A 20,066-nucleotide genomic window follows, 5' to 3' on the forward strand; every position below is an offset into this window, starting at 1 on the left:
ATCTGAGGGTTTTATACTTTTAATTGCTATGTTTATCCCATTTGTGTTTATAGAGTAACAGAATAATTACTGCTTTTTTTGAGCGTGTGTGCTGTCTTTCACGTTTTCTATGTCGTACTTTCTCTCTTCCATTGAAATTATCTTCCACTGATTCAACATTTTAAATTTCTGTTTTATTCTTCTGATATTCCCAGCTCACTAAGATCCATACTTATATTTATGTTTCTTGATCAGTTACTAAGCCTATCACTATCTCAATATGTATAAATTATTCCCAAATGATAGAATTAACTTAGCATGTGCTGCCTTCCTTTCCACCCTAAATCAGGCAGCAGCCATGGACATTTGTGAACAGCTTTTCCTTCTGTGAGATGTGTGGGGAGCACTGATGTCTGAGTTTCTGCTGGGCTGGCAGGATTGCTTCTGTGAGCCGAAGCCAGTGAAGTTGTTGATTTCTAGGGTAAGCAGAGAGGCAATCACTGGAAACAGACATATTGCAGACCTGGGCTATCAGGAATAGAAACCATAAAACAGGCAAAGCCAGCAATGCATGTGATGACCAGGGAAGACAATGAGTTGGGTCTCCTGGCTTTCCCTTTTTAATAATCAATGCAAAAGCACTGATCATATCCTTCTTTCTGGACCACTATCTCTACTACTTGTTAAGAGCAGATACCCTGGTTGGCCTTCCCCCTCTCCTTGGGCCTGGGGAAGCTACCTTTGTGACTCAGGAATCCTCAGGTACACAAACCTACTTTCTGTGACCTCCCACTGAGCCATTTAAATACAAGATTAGGCTCTAGTAGGACATCTTTACTCTTTCACCAGTAAAATCTTTACTGCCTAAACAGAGTAAAGATAGTTACCACCCACCTTCCTACCCACCACCCACCTTTCTACCCCTAAGCACCCATTTCTTGAAATCAGGTGGGCTGTCCTTCCAGCTTAATGTATCACTGTCCCATTTTCCACTCTTGATTCATGGTTTCTTGTTGTTCCATGGAGGGTCAGGAGTGGCCCTTCTCAAGTTTTCACTGGAGAGATGCTCTCTGCTCCTACTCTGATGGGCTCCTCTTGCATTGTGTGGAGGTATTCTCATCCTTCAATTTTTGCTATATGCAAGTATTTCATTTTATCACCTTGACTGTCCATGTTCTACTTTTTTTTTTTTTTTTTGAAAGCATTGTTTTTTGAGCCCATTGACATTTTATTCTCATTTGGATGTATAGCTGTGGTTGCCCAGGTAACTGGCTTATCATTTAATCACATACTCCCCTCAAATGTCAGTACCTGGATTTTTTTCCCCATGGTGATTCGTTTCCTCCATGGAAAGATTGTCAGGTATTTTGCTTGTGGAGTATACACCTGACTGCCAGTGTTTCTGGGATCAGGTTAGGAGACAGAACTGTGTCATTCATTATCCAGACTGTCACCTTAATTATTCAGTTTTTAGCACCAGGCCTTGCTTAGTCCCTTACTCTGTCTGATATCCCTGGTTTCGCAGTTGTCTGAGGTGGGAAAGAGAAACTGGAGTGTCTAGTCGCTATGGATATAGACTTAAACCCAGTCTTGTTCTCTGGCTTCTTCTGTGCCCCATGCCTTCAAGTGCTGAGGCCCTCAGGGATTCTGTTTCCTTTTTGTTTGGATCTCTCCCTGAAAGTATTTTGGAAGGTAATGTTGTCCACTCTGCTCATGCATATCCATATTCCATAAGCTTTACATCGCCTCAAAATTCTTCAGAGGGTTTCATCTCTTCGCTTGACTCTTCTGTTTCTGGTTTTATGCTTTTTTAAGCTCTTCAAGTGGCCAGTTTGGCATTTCAGTTGTAACCTCTTTTCGGTTACTTCCCTCCTGGAACACTCTCTTTCCTGCTCTCTGTGGTCTCTCACTCGTGTAATTTCTCTTCTGCCTCTCCATCTGCTCTTTCTCCATCTTTTCCCTGGCTCTTTCTGCCTGCAGCCTCTTAGTGCTGGAGGGCTGCAGCCTCTGCCTGGGCCTCCATTCTTCCCTGTGACACTCCCTTTCCAGCCGTCTCACTTGGTCCTCAACTCTAAATACAGGCTGTAAGGTAATGACTCCTGTAGTTGTATTTCCCTCTTCTCTGTTGAACTCCAGATTTATATTCATTTGCCTACCTGATATCATTACTTAGGTATCTAATAGGAACCTCAAACTCAATACGTCAAAAAAATTGAACTTTTCAATCATTTATGCCAAATCTGTTTCTTCACTATCTTGGCTCTCGGTAAGTCACATTACATCTACTTAGTTGCTCATGTGAAAAACCTAGGAGTTATCCTTGATTCCTCTCTTTGCATCACCTTCCATATTCAATTAATATGTGCAAGTCCTCGTTGGCTTTACTGCCAAAGCATGCACACAGTCTAGTCTTCCAACAGCACTGCTATAATCCTCATTCAGGTTACCGCTGTCTCTCATCTCAGCTATGCAGTTGGTCTCCAGACTTCCACTGTTGCCCGTATAGAGTCCATTCTGAAGAAAGTAACCCAAACTACTTTTTTAAAACTCAGATCAGCATTTGTCACTTTTCTGCTGAAAAGCCTTCAGTGATTTACCATTGCCTTTAGAATAGAATGCAAACTCTATACATGATCTGCGAGGCCTCACATGATCTTGTCCCTGCCTACTCTTCTGAACTCAGCTCATGCTACTCTTTTTCTAACTCACTAGGCTGGACTCACACTGGATTTCTTTTTGAGTGTGCCAAGCTTGCTTGATCCTTTCTTAGGACCTTTGCACAGGAATGGACTGATCCAGATCCTCACTTGGCTGGCTCCTCCTTGTCATTTAGGCCGAGCTGGAATAGCACTTTAGAATGGACCTTTCATGATCCCCAGTTGGAGGAGCATAGTGCACAAACACTCATGGGCACACACACACTATTTTTTTTCTTATTTATTTTTCTTATTTTTTTAATTGCTCCTTCACTTTTGAAATTACTTATTTGTTTATTTACTTATTTATTGTCTGTATTCCCCACCTCCATTGGAAAATAAATTCTACGAGGGCAGGAACTTCATCTTCCATGGCACATGATAGATAGGCACTTAATTAATTTTTGTTGAATGAATGGATAGATGGGTGAATGCCTGGATGGGAAGTAGAGGGGTACATATTCCACCCCAAATCCTCATAAAAGTCAGGAGGACTTGACTAAGAATTTATGACCTCAGGCTGGGCGTGGTGTCTCATGCCTATAATCCCAGCGTTTAGGGAGGCCGAGGCAGGTGGATCCCTTGAGGTCAGGCATTTGAAACCAGTCTGGCCAACATGGTGAAACCCTGTCTCTACTAAAAATACAAAAATTAGCCGGTGTGGTGGCACATACCTGTAGTCCCAGCTACTTGGGAGGCTGAGGCAGGAGAATCTCTTGAACCCGGGAGGCAGAGGTTGCAGTGAGCTGAGATCATGCCATTGCACTCCAGCTTGGGTGACAGAGCAAGACTCCATCTCAAAAAAAAAAAAATATATATATATATATATATATATGTTTAATGAAGAAATTTTTAGTGAACACCTCTCTGATTATAGAGCAGGCAGTCATTTTAGTTCCATTAAATTTGGGGCAATGAGAGGGGTTGCTCAGCCCAGCTGCTCTGAAGTCAAGTGTTTAATTACATATGGCTACTGCCCCATAACCCACTCCTGCTTTCTGTCTCTGCCAGCTCCAAATTTGGAGCCTCTGTGAGGCTTTTCTCAGAACAGCTATAGCTTCCTCTGCTGTGGATTAATCAAGTCCCACTTAATAGTTTATCTTGGAGAAAATTGTTAAAATCTCTTGACTCTGCCAGCCATTCCTCCCACCTGCTTTCCTGTTTTCATCACAGGTATAGACTTCTCTCCTTTGACACCATTTTCTGATAATTTCAATAGGTTTTGTTGCAGGGGAGAGGAGTAGCTAGGTTTGTTCAGTCTTCCGTCTACATCTGTAAGTCTTTTGCTGAGTTCTTTTACTGCTGTGATATGGGCTGTATAGAGCCTTCACAAGTGGATCCAGAGTTTATGCATTAATAAATAACTCCATCTGGTGTTCTCATACATCACTGATTTTAGGGAGATAATTTTTTTAGATCTTTTGCTGAAGAGTCAAAGGTCATTTTATGCTGCTGCTTCAGAGTACAACACATGTCTGTCTCAGAGAGAGAGAGAGAAATGCTCACTCCTGTCTTGTGTAGTTTCCTGTTTCAACCTTGCCTTCTATTTTTCAGTAATAGAGAGACACAGTTCAAATATTCTGGGTTTAATTTAGTGGGTCCTGGTAGAATAACCCCGAGTGGATTGTGGGTTCAATTGGCAAGATTTAAGAGGTAGAGTTGAGAGAAGTTGGAGACTGGGTAAGTTTTTGTTTGCTTTTACTTTCAGGGTGGTGGGTATTGTATGAGGAAGAGAGTAAGAAAGATAAGTCATAGATAACGTCTGGATTTCTTCCTGGGAAACTGGGCGGAAAACATCGGCATCATGGGGATTGAGATTGCAGTCTAAGTAGCTGATTTATGGATGGGTGGGCAGAAGGAATGATTTCAGCTTCAGACCTGCTAAACCTATGGGTCATCCAAATGGAAATATTTAGAAGGCAGTGGGATATACAGACCCTGAGCTTATGAGAGAGATATGGGCTAGAGGAGGTTCTGGGAAGGATCAGCATGGGAGGTGATTTAGATAGTGAAGATGAGATTATGGAGAAAAAGTGAGTAGAGTAAAAAAAAGAGGAGGATGAAGAAGTACAGGATGGATCAGACAAAGGAGACTTAAAAGAAGTGACCAGAGAAGTAGGAAAAAAGTTTAGGACACTGCTATGAAATCCGTAGCAACAGAACATCTTGGAGGAAATGGTCAACAGTATTAAATGCTACAGAGAAAAATGTATATATGATCTGAACAATTCTTAGTCCAGTACTTGTCACACAATTACTCAGTAAATATTTGTTGTGGAGAAAACTATTTGTTACATTTTACTTCAAAGAGGTGGTTGGCAATTTGGCAAAAGCAAGATCAGTAGGATGTAAAGTGTATAAAATAGATTCCATTGTGTTATCTCCTGAATGTTAGGTAAGATGTCTACTGGAGTAGTAGAACTCTTGCAGTAGGCTTAGATAGAAAAGAGAGAAGTAATGATACCTAGAAGGGAACCTGTAAGCAGTAGAAGACCTGAGCATGTGCCAGTGTTGATGGGAACATACTGAAAAGCAAGGGAGAAATTAAACATACATATGAAAGAGAGGGGATCACTGATAGAATGAAGTCCTGAGGAGTGCAGCATGATGAATTCCAGAGCACAGGAGGGGAGGATTAACTAAAGGAGTACTAAAGAATGAATGTTTGTATTCTCCCCAAATTCATATGCCAAAGCTCCTTTCCCCACTGTGATGGCATATAAAGAGAGTACCCTTTGGGAGCTAATTAGGTCATGAGGGTAGAGCCCTTACAGATAGGATTAGTGACCTTATAAGAAAAGGCAGGAGAGGATCTGTCTGTGCCCTGTAAGGATGAAGCAAGAAGGTGGTCCTCTGCAAACCAGGAGGAGAGCCCTCACCAAAAACCAAATCTGCCAGGACCTGGATCTTGGACCTCCCAGCCTCCAGAACTGTGAGAAATAGATTTCTGTTGTTTAAGATGCATAGTCTGTGACATTCTGTGATAGCAGGCTGAGCAGACTAAGACAAAGAGGATTCCCTGTGTGGCTGATAGGGCTAGGAAGATGAATCTGGATGCAGGTGGGGCCTGCAGTGGAGGGGTATGGTAGTGCTGACTTGTGTTTGCTTGATTAGATAGAAGACAGGGTCATCTGCTGAGAGTTAACTGAGAGGAGGTGGGTTAAGAGTATTAAGGGAGTGGTGGAATTTGCAGGAAAGAAGTCAGCAGAGAGGTAAATCCTGGAGAGGTAAATCCAGCAGAGAGGTAAATCCTGGAGGTTTACTGGGCAGTTTTGGCTCGATAGAGGTCAGAGATAGTTGTGCCCTTTGGCCTGAATGTTGGAGCAGAAACGATAGACATCTGGGTTGATCTAGGGTGAGGGTGTTGCTGTGTGAGTGGAATGAAAAGATGTGAGGAAGTCAGGAACTTGAGGAATTGGGCAAGGGAAAGGAAAGGTGATGGGCTGTGGGCTCTAGGTTGGAGAAGGGAGGAAGGGGAGGGAGGGTAAGAAGGGATGATGGATTCATTCTTTTTTAAAAGCAAGCATCTATAGAATGCCTCACACCAAGACAGACAACATCCCTACCAGCATGGGGAGGGGAGACATGGATGATAAAGACAGTTACAGATAATGATAGGTGCCATAAATAAACTAAACAGGCTGCCATGATAGGTAACAGGAGGGCCTAATTTAGATAAGTGCTCAGGAAGGGCCTCCCTAAGAGGTCATATTTTTGCTGAGATCTAAAGGGTGAGAGGGAGCCAGCCACATGAAGATCTAATGCAGAAGTCTTGAAACTGGGAAGAGTTTTAGCAAGAATGAAAAGGAGGCTAAGGTGACTAAAGGGAAGGTCAGAATGAGATGAATTTGAAAGGGCAGGGAGCAGCCAAGTCATTTAGGGCTTTGTAGTTTTGTAAGGAGTTTAGATTTCCTTGTAAGTACAATGGGAAGCTTTTGAAGTGTGTACAGCAGAGGAGGGATGAGATCCTACTAAGCTCATTCTTGTCAAGAATGGAAAGCAGGAATGGAGGCAGGAGGCCAGTTAAGAGGTCATGATAGTATTCCAGGCAAGAGCTGAAGAGGGTTTGGATTAGGGAGTGGCAGTGAAGAAGTGGTTGGATGTGAGATATATGTGGACGTATATATCTCAACACCCTACCCTTGGTTCACAGCCCTTCTCTTGGTTTCAACCATCATCTCTCACTTGGAGTGTACTAACAGCCTTCCCTTTTAACTGGTCTTTCTGCTTCTACTCTTTATTCTAACTCCACATAGCAGAGAATGAAGCCATTGAAGGCATATGTAAGGTAATGTTACATTTGACTTCAAACCTTCCAGGGACCTCTCATCTCACTCAGAGTTTAAACTCTCAAAGTGGCCTACAAGGCTGTCCATAGCCCGGTTGCTGTGTTCACTATGCTCTAGCCATGCTGGCCGTCTTGAATTTGTTGAATACCCCAGATTCACTCCCACCTCAGAAACTTTGCTGAAAACTTTCCCCAGCATGCTTCTCTTCCAGACATTCTCATGACTTGCTCTGTTATCAGTTTCTGTTTAAATGTCACCTTGCAATCCTGCCTTCCCTGATTGCTCTATTTAAAAGTCACATCTGCCTGTGCTGCACCAACATTCATGAACCCATTTCCCTGCTTTACTTATTCTCCTCAAAATTTATCTTGATCTGACAATCTGTGGATTTTATTTATTTGCTTATTTTCTGTTTCCTTTCCCTAGAATGCCATTTTCATGAGGACAAGAATTTTGTATGCCTATTACTGTATCCCAGTACAATAGTGCCTTATACACAGTAACTACTCAGTAACTATTTGTAAAATGAATTGAATAGATTGGCTGTGGAACAAAAGAAATGGTATAATCAAGGAAAGTTAAAAGTGTACAGCTTTTTAGCCTGATCAACTAGGTGATGGTCATACCATTTACTGAAAGAAGGATGACTAGGAGAGGAACAGGTTTTAAATGGTACAGTGGGCATTCTGCTTGTGTCATGTAGAGTTTCAGATTCCTATTATAGCTCCAGGTAGGTATTGCAGGAAGGAAATTGGATGGAGGCCTGTGGATGGAGGCCTGGAACTCAGAGGTGAGGAGTTTGGGAGTTACCAACATAAACAGGATTGAAAGCCCTGATGTTGAATAGGATCATGTATGTGGAGAGAGAGAGAAGAGGAAAGTTTAAGAAGTGAGTCCCAGTGGTCTCCAACATTGACAGAGGAGAAGCATCCAGTGGCTTCTGAGCAGGAGCAGCTGGAAAGGCAGGAGTAAAACCAGGAGAGTGTGATAACACGGAATCTAAAAGAAAAAAGAATTTTTACAAGAATGAGAGTGGCCCAAGAAAGATAAGCACAAAAAAGTAGAGAGGACAAGGCACGGGTGGTCTCAGTGAAATTAAAGAGGAAGTTTAGTGGGAGTAAATGTGTGAGATAACCGGAGAGCAGTACGTTATGGTCATAGCATTGCACAGTTGAATTTTAAAGGAACATATCTAGATAACATCAAGCTCTGCAGTTTGGCCATGGAGTCTTCTTATTTTGAGAAGGTGAAATACTAAGAGTCTAGGTTACCAGATGGGATGTTCACATAGAATGAAATTATCTTTGTGGAGGTTAAAGCTTAAGGTCAAGAGTGAGAATATGGAGCCAGGCGCCAAAATCTTCAGTGTATGCGGGTCTGTTACCTGGTAGAATACATGGTAAGAGAATGCTGGCGGGTGCTGGAAACATGATGGCATGAGCTTCTGAAGGGCAAGAACTGCTGCCCAAGGGCTGAGCGTTAATGATCTGGATGCACTTCAGGCAACACGGAGAAGCCAGCCCTACATCCTGCCTCGTAGACAAAAGTTTTCTGGGCTAACTCAACAGCTGCAAAAGAAGCAGTGAACTCAGGCTAGTGCTGTAAATAGCATGTGTACATGTTGGGAAATGTGTGTTTCATGGACTCAGATTCCAGGAGGGTTCAGTGGAATCTTTGGGGAGCAAAGAGAATGTTAGAAGGCAAAGTGAAGAGCAGTGTGTAGATGAATGTCAGAGGTTGGAGTACCAACGTTCTGCCTATTGCTATAGAAGAATGTTCCCTAATAGTTAACTTTCAGCATGACCCTGTCATCAGATGCCTGCCAGCATGAATATTTGTTAATTGTGCTCCAGATAACCATATGCATTAATCTACTGAATAGAATTATTTACTATTACCCATGTGAATGCGGAAGGATGCCTGCCAAACACAATGATAGTGGTTTTGGCATAAAAAGTCCTTTCTGACAGTAATTGTTGGCCAGTGTGGTTAGCTGCTTGTTGAGGCCACTCTTGGCACAGGAGAGCAGTGCCATGTCATCACAGAGGGGGAGGAATGCTTATCGCCCTCTGTCGGTGGGCCTGCTTCCAAGCCGTTCAAAATATGCATCAAATTGCTCGGATTTGTTCATGATCTCTGGGCCAGGACACAGCCCTGTTTTAAGCTGTTTAAGATGAGAAAGAAATGTTTTACTCAGAGTTACCCATCAATTTTGAGGAGGGTATAAATCATTCTTCTCCCCAAGACAGCATGAGACCAGCTTCTTTCCTGCCCTCCTCTCCAACAACCTCACTCTGGGGTTTGTGAAACTGCAGTTTGCCATAGAGTTTAGAGTACAGAAATTTCCTTCCTAATAACAAAGATAAAACAGTGGTGCTCTCAGACCGTTGGATTTTGGAAAGTTCTTAGATGTCTTAAAGTTAGGTAAAGAATTGTCACTGAGGCAGGTAGAGGTAGAGGACAATCTTTGAAGATTTCCAAGTTTTGACCAGGTTTGCTTGTTGTTTTTATCTGATTGAGAAACAAACGGAAAAGGAAGTTTTATACTGCAACGTTTTTGTTGGTCTGTGCATAAATGCAAAGCTTGTCTCATTCACTTTAATTTTTAAGGAAAAGCTTCCTCTTTGGACTAAATGGATCACAGTTTTGACAGAAAAAGTAGATAATTATTTAGATAAACTTCCAGCCCTTTGAGTCTTTGGGAGACACAAAACTCTCATTGGAAGATCATCAGCGTGCCTGCAACTGTTACTTCTCTTTAGTTCTCAATGATGGATGCATTTACATAATGCGCTCAGTTCAGTGAAGAACTAGTTAACTGGTGAACTAGTGAACATGTGGATCATGTATTGACCATATTACTTTTCAATAGATGCAGCTTAATATTTGTCTTTAGATTAGTTGTGAAAATGACATTTTCTACTAGTGTATGTTTAGGCCTCTCAGGACTCAGTACTGCATTTTATAGTGATCTGGATAAATGGAACTCTCGTGGGCCTCTGAGGACTCTGGCAAACAATTCATTCTTCCCGTTCACGGCCCTTAGTGTCAGTAAAAATTACTGACAAAATAATAACCATGCAATATACAGTGTCTTTTCCATTTTCTATTTATGCCTTTATTTGAAACTATAATTAAATAATGTCAAACTTGCAACTATAACAAAATAGTATCCTCTCTTTGAATATAATACAGGCCAAATTCTATAAACTTTAATTAGCCCAAGTTTGTATTGACCTCAGTAGGAATCTGGCTGAGGATCTCTTTTAGTTAACCTCTGCCTTAAAGTATGTAAGAATTTTCCCATTGCCTTTCTCACTCAAGGAACAATAATACATGCATAGCTAATCTAATAAAATGCTTAAATAGATACAAATCAAACGTGAAAGGTTTAAACTGTTGTTTTCATCCTGTAAGTCAGCTGAGAAAAAGTATACAGACCATAGTTCTAAATTATGTCCATAGAGTATTTCAAATCCAGTGAATTAACTCTGCCTTTTTTTTCCCATTTGAGCTCATAAATGTTAACCTCAGAAGTGCCTCAAATTCTTCCATTGAAATAAACTTGAACTGACAATAGCCAGATGATGTAAAATTGAAACTGAAATTCTATCCTTGGCCCATCCCATGTTCTTCCCCATAGGTATTAGGACTCATAGAGGAGTTAGCATTTTCATTCTATGTGAGCTGTAATATTTGGGTAAAAGAGGGCATATAAATTTCTTGCTGCCAAGAAAAAAATCAATTACCAGTGTGGAGAAGATAGCGGGCAATAAATAAACAGAACTATGCTAGATACTGAGCACGTTTAAAGATTTATTTAGAATGACTTAGCTGATAGAAAACAGGCCTTTATATTTATCATATGCTTTCATTCAAAACTTGATATGGGAACTGCGGTCTTTTTGTAATAGAAAGGCTAATTATGTTACCAAGTATTTATTTGGTACATTATTTTAAAATAAGTAAATTGAGTTATGTTCTGTTGTGCAACTAAAAATGAAAACTATTCATATATAGCATAGCCAGGCGTGGTGACGCATGCCTGTAGTCCCAGCTACTCGGGAAGCTGAGGTAGGAGAATTGCTGGAACCTAGAAGGTGGAGGTTGCAGTGAGCGGAGATCATGCCACTGCACTCCAGCCTGAGCAACAAAGCAAGAGACTGTGTCTCAAAAAACAAAACAAACAAAAAAGCAAGCCAGGCGCAGTAGCTCCTGCCTGTAATCCCAGCACTTTGGGAGACTGAGGCGGGTGGATCACCTGAGGTCAGGAGTTCGAGACTATCTAGCCAGCATGGTGAATCCCTGTCTCCACTAATACAAAAATTAGCCGGGTGTGGTGCCTAATTTAAATTTAATTCCTCAGCCTCCAGAGTAGCTGTAATCCCAGCTACTCTGGAGACTGAGGCAGGAGAATCGCTTGAACCCAGGAGGCAAAGGTTGCAGTAAGCCGACGTCGCCCCACTGCACTCCAGCCTGGGCGACAGAGTAAAACTGTGTCTCAAAAAAAAAAAAAAAAGAAAGAAAAGAAAAGAAAGCTATTCATATGTAGCAAATCAAATAGCACTTTGAAAATGTACTATATCTGTGTCAACGTTATTTATGGATAATGACCCCCTATGTGTCTGTGTGGGATCTCTACATGTAGTGGGAGCTAGGTGTTAGCCCCATCTTACTGATGAGGAAAATGAGCTCATCCGGTGCTAAGAAACTTCACTTTCCCTGGGTATCAACCCAGATCTATCTGATTGCAAAAGTGATGCTGCTCTTGACTTCTATAATGTGCCTTCTCTCCCGTGACAATCTATTTCATCTCTCTCTCTCTGTCTCCCATCCATCCATCCATCCATCCATCCATATACACATCCCCCACGTATATGAGTTTGTGCATGTGTATATATATACATACATATACATGCATATATATACATATATGTATTTATTCTCTTTTATTTTGAAAACAATGTGCCAGAGAGTCATTAATGTGGTTTTAGAGAAGAAGCAAGAAGGAATTTTTGTGACCCCAAAATTTTATTAGGTAGTCTTATCTAGCCTATTCCCAACCCCAATACTAAGGGTTAGACAGGGAAGGGACTTACCTTATAGTTAATGTAACTGTTAGGCATTCTTCAGGATAAAATATTAATTCTTAAAGTTCCTTACACCATATCTGTTGGTGAACCTACTCTCTGAAACTCACGGAGAATTAAGAAGCGGGGCTCCAGCTATGTTTCCTGTGGGATTAGCAGTTATTATCTTGATATTATTATAGAATTCAAGTACAGAGTATTAAACTCTCTAAATATTGGGGAAAATTCTCTAAATATTGTTCAATCAAAGACACTCTGTTTTTTTGTTTTTTGTTTTTTGTTTTTGTTTTAAATGCCAGCACCACCGTAAGTAGCTATAGAGCCAAACCCCTGAAAGGAAGAAGTAATTTTGCCTCAAAAGGCACTTAGAAAATAGGAAAACAAATCAAGGTCTGATGAAAATTAAACTCTTTATGACTTTAAGAATTACATATGAAAAGTACATCTCACAAACACCCTATTTTTGAGGAAGAAACTTTTAAAATATAAAAATGTATGCAGCATGTTGTGTAAAAATCATAGCTGCACTGCTTAGAATTTAAAATAAGTAATAATACATAGTAACAAATTCATTAGTTAAAATTTTTGCATTTTTCCCTTCACCTTCTTTCCTTTTATGTTTTTTTTTTCTTTTTTCACCTTTTTTTATAAGAAATAAAATAATGTAGATAAAGCTGTGGCCCTCATCTGACCACCGCTCACACTATTCACCTTCCCTGAGGCACCAGCGAGTCTGTTTTTTCAGTTTTCTTTCTTTCTTTCTTTTTCTTTTTTCCAAGATGAAGCCCTGCTCTGTTACCCAGGCTGGAGTGCAGTGGCACAATCTTAGCTCACCGCAGCCTCTGTCTCCTGGGTTTAAGCGATTCTCCTGCCTCAAACTCCCAAGTAGCTGGGATTACAGGCATGCACCAGCATGTCCAGCTAATTTTTGTATTTTTAGTGGAGACGGGGTTTCACCATGTTGGCTAGGCTGGTCTCAAACTCCTGACCTCCAAGTATCTGCCTGCCTTGGCCTCCCAAATTGCTGGGATTACAGGTGTGAGCCACCACACCCGGCCCTCATTTTGTTTTCTGACATTTCCATAATATAGCCCATAAACTATACATTGTATTGTTTTGTGTTCATTTTTGGTTTTAATTATATCAGATTTTAGAACAGATATAGTGTACTTATTCACTGAAAACTACTTGATTTTGGTGACTTGTATATGCAGTTGATCTCAGCCTTATGTGTTCATCTTATCTTTCTAACTACTGGGGGTCTAAGTATAATTTGCTCTCATTTCTATGACTTGCGTTTAAGAATAACAATCATTTGCCACTTTTTGTGAAAATAAAAAATTATTGATTATCTTGTATGCAATAGGTAATGAACTGTGTGTCCTGATGCCTAGCATATAGCAAGGATTTCATATTTGTTAATGTTTACTGAATGAATGATTAATGTTTACTGAATGAATACTCCTTTTAGATAAGGAAAAAATAAAAAATAAAACTGCTTGATTTTTGTCCACATTAACATATCTTAAATTCTAACCCATTTCTTTTTTCTGCCGAATAGCATTTTGTCATATAAGTATACCCCATTATCTGTTTAGTCCACTATTTGTGATGAGATTTTCCTCATCCCTAGTGAATATCCGCACACTGGGGATATTTACTACGGATGAGGAAAATCCCATCATAAATAGTGGACTACACAGATAATGGACTAAACAGTCTCTAGGGGATGTAGCCGGGAGAAGAGGTGCTGGGTTGTACGGTAGGCTTTTTCCATTTTGCTACAGTCTGCCAAACCAGCTGTGTATAAGAGATGTTATGTTTTTAGAATATAATATCATTATGAAACTTCTTTTATGAAGATATTTTGGCTTTTACATTTTATTCCTGTTAACCAGGAGTTGGCAAACTAAGGCCTGTGGGCCAAATCTGGTTTCCTACCTGTTTTTGTAATTAAAGTTAATTGTAGTCATCCTACACTGGTATGGAACATTAGAAGTTATTCCTTCTGTTGAGCTATAATTTTGTATCTTTTAACAAATCTCTCTCTATCCTCTATCCTTCCCAGCTTCTAGTATCCTCTGTTCTACTTTTTAGTTCTAGGAGCTCAACTTTGTTTTTCTTCTGCATAGGAATGAGAACATGCATGATTAACTTTCCGTTCCTGGCTTATTTCGCTTAACATACTAGTGTCCTCTGGTTTCATCCATCTTGCTGCAAATGATAGGTTTTTATTTATTTATTTATTTTATTATTATTTTTTATGACTGGGTGATATTTCATTGTGTATGTGCCACACTTTACTTATCCATTCATCTGTTGTCGGACACCTATGTTGATTCCATGTCTTGGCTATTGTGAATAGTGCTGTAGTAGAGATGTGGGTGCAGACGTCTCTTTAATATACTAATTTCCTTTCCTTTGGATAAATGCCCCGTAGTGGGATTGCTGGATCATATGGTTATTCTATTTGTAGTTTTTCTGAAGAACCTGCATACTGTTCTCCATAGTGGCTATACTAGTTTACAGTCCCACCAAAAGTGTATAAGAATTTCCCTTTTTCTGCATTCTTGCCAGTGTTTGTTGTTGTTATTATTATTATTTATTTATTTATTTATTTATTTATTTTTGGTCTTTTTTTTACAATAGCCATTCTAACTGGAGGGAGATGATACTACATTGTGTTTTTGATTTGCGTTTCTCTGGTAATTGTGAGGTTGAGCATTTTTTCATATATTTGTTGGTCATTTGTGTGTCTTCTTTTGAGAAGTATCTGTTCAGATAATTTGACCATTTTTTAATTGGATTGTTTGTTGTTTTGCTATTGAGGTGTTTGAGTTCCTTGTATATTCTGGGCATTAATCCCATCAGAGAAGTAGTTTGCAAATATTTTCTCCTATAGGTTGTCTGTCTTATAACTCTGTTGTTTCCTTTGCTGTGCAGAAGCTTTGTAGTTTGACATAATCCTATTTATTTTTCCTTATGTTACCTGTGCTTTTGAGGTCTTATTCTAAAATATTTTCCCAGACCAATGTCCTGAAGCATTTGCCCTCTGTTTTCTTCTAGTAGTTTTATAGTCTTGGACCTTACAGTGAGGTTTTTGGAAGCAGTCTACAGTTTTGCTGCAATCTCTATCAAAATACCAATGACATTCTTCGTAGAAATAGAAAAGCAATCCTAAAATTTGTATGGAACCACAAAAGACCCCAAATAGCCAAGCAAAAAGTACAAAGCTGGCGGCATCATACTATAAGTTATTATAACCCAAACTGCATGGTACTGGCATCAAAACAGACACACAGGCCGGGCGCGGTGGCTCAAGCCTGTAATCCCAGCACTTTGGGAGGCCGAGACGGTCGGATCACGAGGTCAGGAGGTCAAGACCATCCTGGCTAACATGGTGAAACCCCATCTCTACTAAAAAATACAAAAAAATTAGCCAGGCATGGTGGTGGGTGCCTGTAGTCCCAGCTACTCAGGAGGCTGAGGCAGGAGAATGGCGTAAACCTGGGAGGCGGAGCTTGCAGTGAGCTGAGATCCGGCCACTGCACTCCAGCCTGGGCAACAGAGCGAGACTCCGTCTCGGAAAAAAAAAAAAAAAAAACAGACACACAAACTGATGGAACAGAATAAAGAGGCCAGAAATTCATCCACATATCTATAGCCAACTGATTTTGACAAAGGTGCCAAGAACACTCATTGGAGAAAGGACAGTCTCTTCAATAAACGGTGTTGGAGAAACTGGATATTCATATGCAAAAGAATAAAACTAGACCCCCACCTCTCACCCTCTATTTTATTATTTTTAGTTTTTTTAAAATTATCTAATATTCAGTCGCATAAATAAGATGATTTCAGAATGTGACAGAAACAACGGAAAGTCGTGATGTGAGGGGTGGGTGGTGACATTAGGTAGGGTGCTAGAGAGAGTCTGAGAAGATGCCATATGAACTAAGACCCAGGAGATGAAGCAACCAAAGCTCAGAGGGGTTAAATAATTTGTGCAAATTCACACAGGTAGTAAATGGCAGAGGTTGGATTTTAATTCAGGAATAATTTTAAATTTAGGACTCTTTTTTCTGTAATACATCTATCTTCTTAAATTCATGTAAACACAATACAAAGATGATACAGTAGTATTATGTGAGAAGCGTAAGCAAAATGGTTTAGTTCTGGACTTGGCAACCCAGAAACTAGGGTTCTGATGTTTTGAAATTTGGACTCAGTGCTGATGACTGAGTTTGGATCATAATCCCAGCACTAACTTGGCTGAATCACTTAAACTTGCAGCCTTTATTGTTTTTTGGTGGGGCGGGGATGGGAGGGAGCTCGTCTGTAAAGTGAGGAGGGTGTTTGGATGATCTCCATGGACTCTTCTGGCTCTCACTTTCTATGATGCTGTGACTTTAGGAGGTGACATTTGATCTGGGCTTTGGAGGGTGGGGTGATTTTGACAGGCTGCCTTGTAAATGAGGGGAAGAGGTATTCCAGGTGGTGAAAACCGTTCGAGCAGAAACACGGTGGCTAGGAACAGTAGAAAGGATTCTGGGAATGGTGCATAATAGTCTGGTTTGACAAGACTAGAATTTAATCCTGCAGAAGACAGGAGAGGCTGGAGGAATCTGGCCTTGAACTGAGAGAGGGCCTTAAAAGTTATGCTTAAGAGCTGGGAATTGTTCCCCTGGAATTGCAGAATTTGAAAGGTTCTTGGTCCTTTCTTTAGTATCCCTGTCCCATGACCGGCTTCTCTGTATATAAGTAGTTCTGGTGACAGAGACTTCTCTAGACCATCTATTCCATTTTCAGACAGTTCTAAGTATAAGAAAATTCTGAGCATTGAGTCAAAACATACAGGTTCTACCTATACCTTGTCCAAGGTGTAGATAATGGAAGATTATAAATGATAAAGAACATGTTTAGGGATATGTAATTCAATGACCTGAAGTAGAGCTGTGGCAGCAGACATATATTATTATAACATATACTCTAAAGCAATAGAAATTTAAAGCCTTTAAAAAGTATTCCAGTCATGAAGTGTGTGTTGAGCACCTATGATAGGTTGGTCACTCACCAAGAATACAGCAATAAGGCAAAGTTCCTGCTCTCACGTTCTTCTCAGACTCATGGAGAAGATGGACCAGTAGATGATTGTGACAAGGACTCTGGTAGTTCAGGCCAGGAGTACTTAACCTGCAGATGAAGGTAAGAGGTCAGGAGTGAGGGAACAGGTAAAGATTTCCTGGAAATTGAGGAGCGACCAGATTGACCAAGATAGGAGAGCACTCTGGGGGGGAGGAGCTTGGATAGATGCATGAGTGAACGTGGCTTGTTTAAGGAACTGAAAGCTGTTCTATGCCAGGTGTGTGGTGTGTGTGAAGTGGCTAGAAGTGAGGCTGGCATGATAGACAGGGACTTGTCACAAGGGACTGTGTTCGCCATGCCAAGCATTTTAGATTATATCCGGAATTGAGTGAGAAGCCAGTATTCCTAAAAATGGCTGTCCCCCTCCCCAGCATAGAATGAATGTTAGAACAAAATTTTTAAAAATTAGAACATATAGAAAATATGAAGGAAGAAATAAAAATCACCTTTAATATCAACTAGAAATAACTGCTGTTAACATTTTAGTATATTAGTATAATTTAGTATATTGGTATAATTTTAGTGTATTTCTAACCAAGTATGTTGCTATGCATAGGCTCATAAGAATAGCATGATTTTACTGCAAAATATAGTTTGTATCCTGCTTTCTCTAGTGTAATTTGTATGCCAGCATTTCCCAGGCCATGCTGTTGAAAGTTTTCTGAGAACTTAACTTCTAATGACAACATATAATAGCCCACAAGGTGACTGTAGTTTATTATACTTAAATATCTCATAATGGGTTAATTTTTAAGTTGCTTGCATTTAAAAAATTTTTACTATTACCAATAATGTGATAAACAGCTTCGTAAATTTGTATTCACATCTGATTATTTCCTTGGGATAAATCTCGTCATGTCAGTGGTTGCCTTTTAAGCAGGAGTGTGATGGACTCACTTGTGTATAAGAGTCTTTATGGGCTGGGCGCGGTGGCTCATGCCTGTAATCCCAGCACTTTGGGAGGCCGAGGCGGGCGGATCACGCGATCAGGAGATGGAGACCATCCTGGCTAACACGGTGAAACCCCGTCTCTACTAAAGATACAAAACATTAGCCAGGCATGGTGACGGGCACCTATAGTCCCAGCTACTCGGGAGGCTGAGGCAGGAGAATGGCATGAACCCAGGAGGCGGAGCTTGCAGTGAGCCCAGATGGCACCACTGCACTCCAGATTGGGTGACAGAGTGAGACTCCATCTCAAAAAAAAAAAAAAAAAAAGCCTTTATGACTGCATTGGAAGGGTGGATTGGAAAAGTTGACTGGAGGAAAATGGACAAATGCAGATGCTATTGGAGCAATTTAGGTAATGTATGAGGGCATAAGTTACTGGCAGCATGGTTAGAGAAAAGAGAGATAGTAATGATTCTTAAGGTATATGTTTGCATAACAGAGCTTTCAGTGAATGTAATGAAAGCTATCAACATGTTTTAAATATCAACTCAGGGGTTGCAGGGCCTCTAAAGTGGCTGTAAGGAGAAGAGGGTGACAAGAGGTTAATGGTTCTTTTCTCTGAGATAGGAAATACCAAGGAGAGAACAGGTTTGAAGGGTTGACCTGGGAAGAGGGAAATTGTCAGCTCAGTATTAGGTGTGTTGCCTTTAAGGACACTCAGGTAAAACTGTCAGGAAGACATTTGGCAGGATGTTAGGTTGTGGAAGTCATCCCCGTGGAGTTGCTGATGCTGAGACCCTGGAAATGACAATGTTTCTAGAGATCAGGGTGTTTAAGATAAGAGGATGCAGGACATAACCTGCAAGAAGACTTGCTCCTAAGTCAGAGACAAGGGGAAACTAGAAAAGGAGCTGTGAGATAAGTATGAAGAAAACCAGAAGAGAATACTGTTGAAGAAGCCAAGAGAGGCAAGCGTTACAAAGAAAAAGCTATCAGACTTTCAAATGATGCAGAGGTCAAGCAAGAAAAGGGCGGAGGGTGTCCACAGGAGCAATCTCAGTCACCTGTAGATGGGGACGAGCAGATTCAGGTTGTGCGGAGGCAAGCCAGATTGTAGCGAAGCAGTGTGGAGTAAACAGAGCCAAGGGAGTTGTGGGCTTTTCTCTAAGATAGCTTGTTTGAGGGGCTGGAGAGGGCAGTGGAGGCAGCAGAGGGTTCACTTTTTCTTCCTGTGTATATTAAATTAGTAAAGCTAGATTTACTAATTGTCATATGACTTTGATTGCCTCTCCAACATTTGCTTTTTACCATGTTTAAAATCCTTTTATTAGTGATTTGTTTTTGAACACAGTATACCCTGTCCGAGCTTCCAATGAAAGCACTGTTGTTTAAGCTCCTAGCATCTTACCTCAAATTCTGTTGGAACCGGGTTAGACTTCGTGTTTGCATATGCGGTCTCATTGAGTTTTAATAAGACTCAGTTTTTAAGCTTCAGCAAGTAATATTTGGAATTGCACTTTTTAAATTATAGAATATGATTTGTGTCCTTGAAGTTTGATCCTTACCTGAAGAATTGGCTGAAAACAATAAATGTTTAAATGTTGCAATTTAGAGAATGTCTTTATTGTGTTGCCAAATGCTGAATGACAGAGCGCTTTAATTCTAACTAGCTTTAATTAGAAAGAGGAAAAAAAAATCAAAGAGTAATGTCAACTAGAATCAAAATGAACCAGAACAAGAAGTACTTTTATTGGTTACAGAACATCAGCAATGTGTGGTATAATCTTATTCACTTCCTTTATCAACAGTGAAAATACTGCAGACCTCTCTAGGGAAGTTCGGACCATCAGTCTTACTGAACGCGTAATCAGTTTAATGGGGGTTTTTCATTAGTAATATGATGCTCTTTTGGGCTGCAGAAAATTATTTATTTTTAAAGATAGGGTAAATGATTCTTGGCTTTAAAAAACAAAACAATA

At 40.3% G+C, this 20,066-nt stretch overlaps 1 protein-coding gene across 16 annotated transcripts in view; it reads left to right on the top strand.

The window, feature by feature from the left end:
- ST7 (suppression of tumorigenicity 7) overlaps positions 1 to 20,066 on the top strand; it is a 278,422-nt gene that overhangs the window by 197,091 nt on the left and 61,265 nt on the right. The window lies entirely within an intron of this gene.

The sequence above is a fragment of the Rhinopithecus roxellana genome, chromosome 6, assembly GCF_007565055.1.
Source record: "Rhinopithecus roxellana isolate Shanxi Qingling chromosome 6, ASM756505v1, whole genome shotgun sequence".
NCBI classification, from domain to species: Eukaryota; Metazoa; Chordata; class Mammalia; order Primates; family Cercopithecidae; genus Rhinopithecus; species Rhinopithecus roxellana.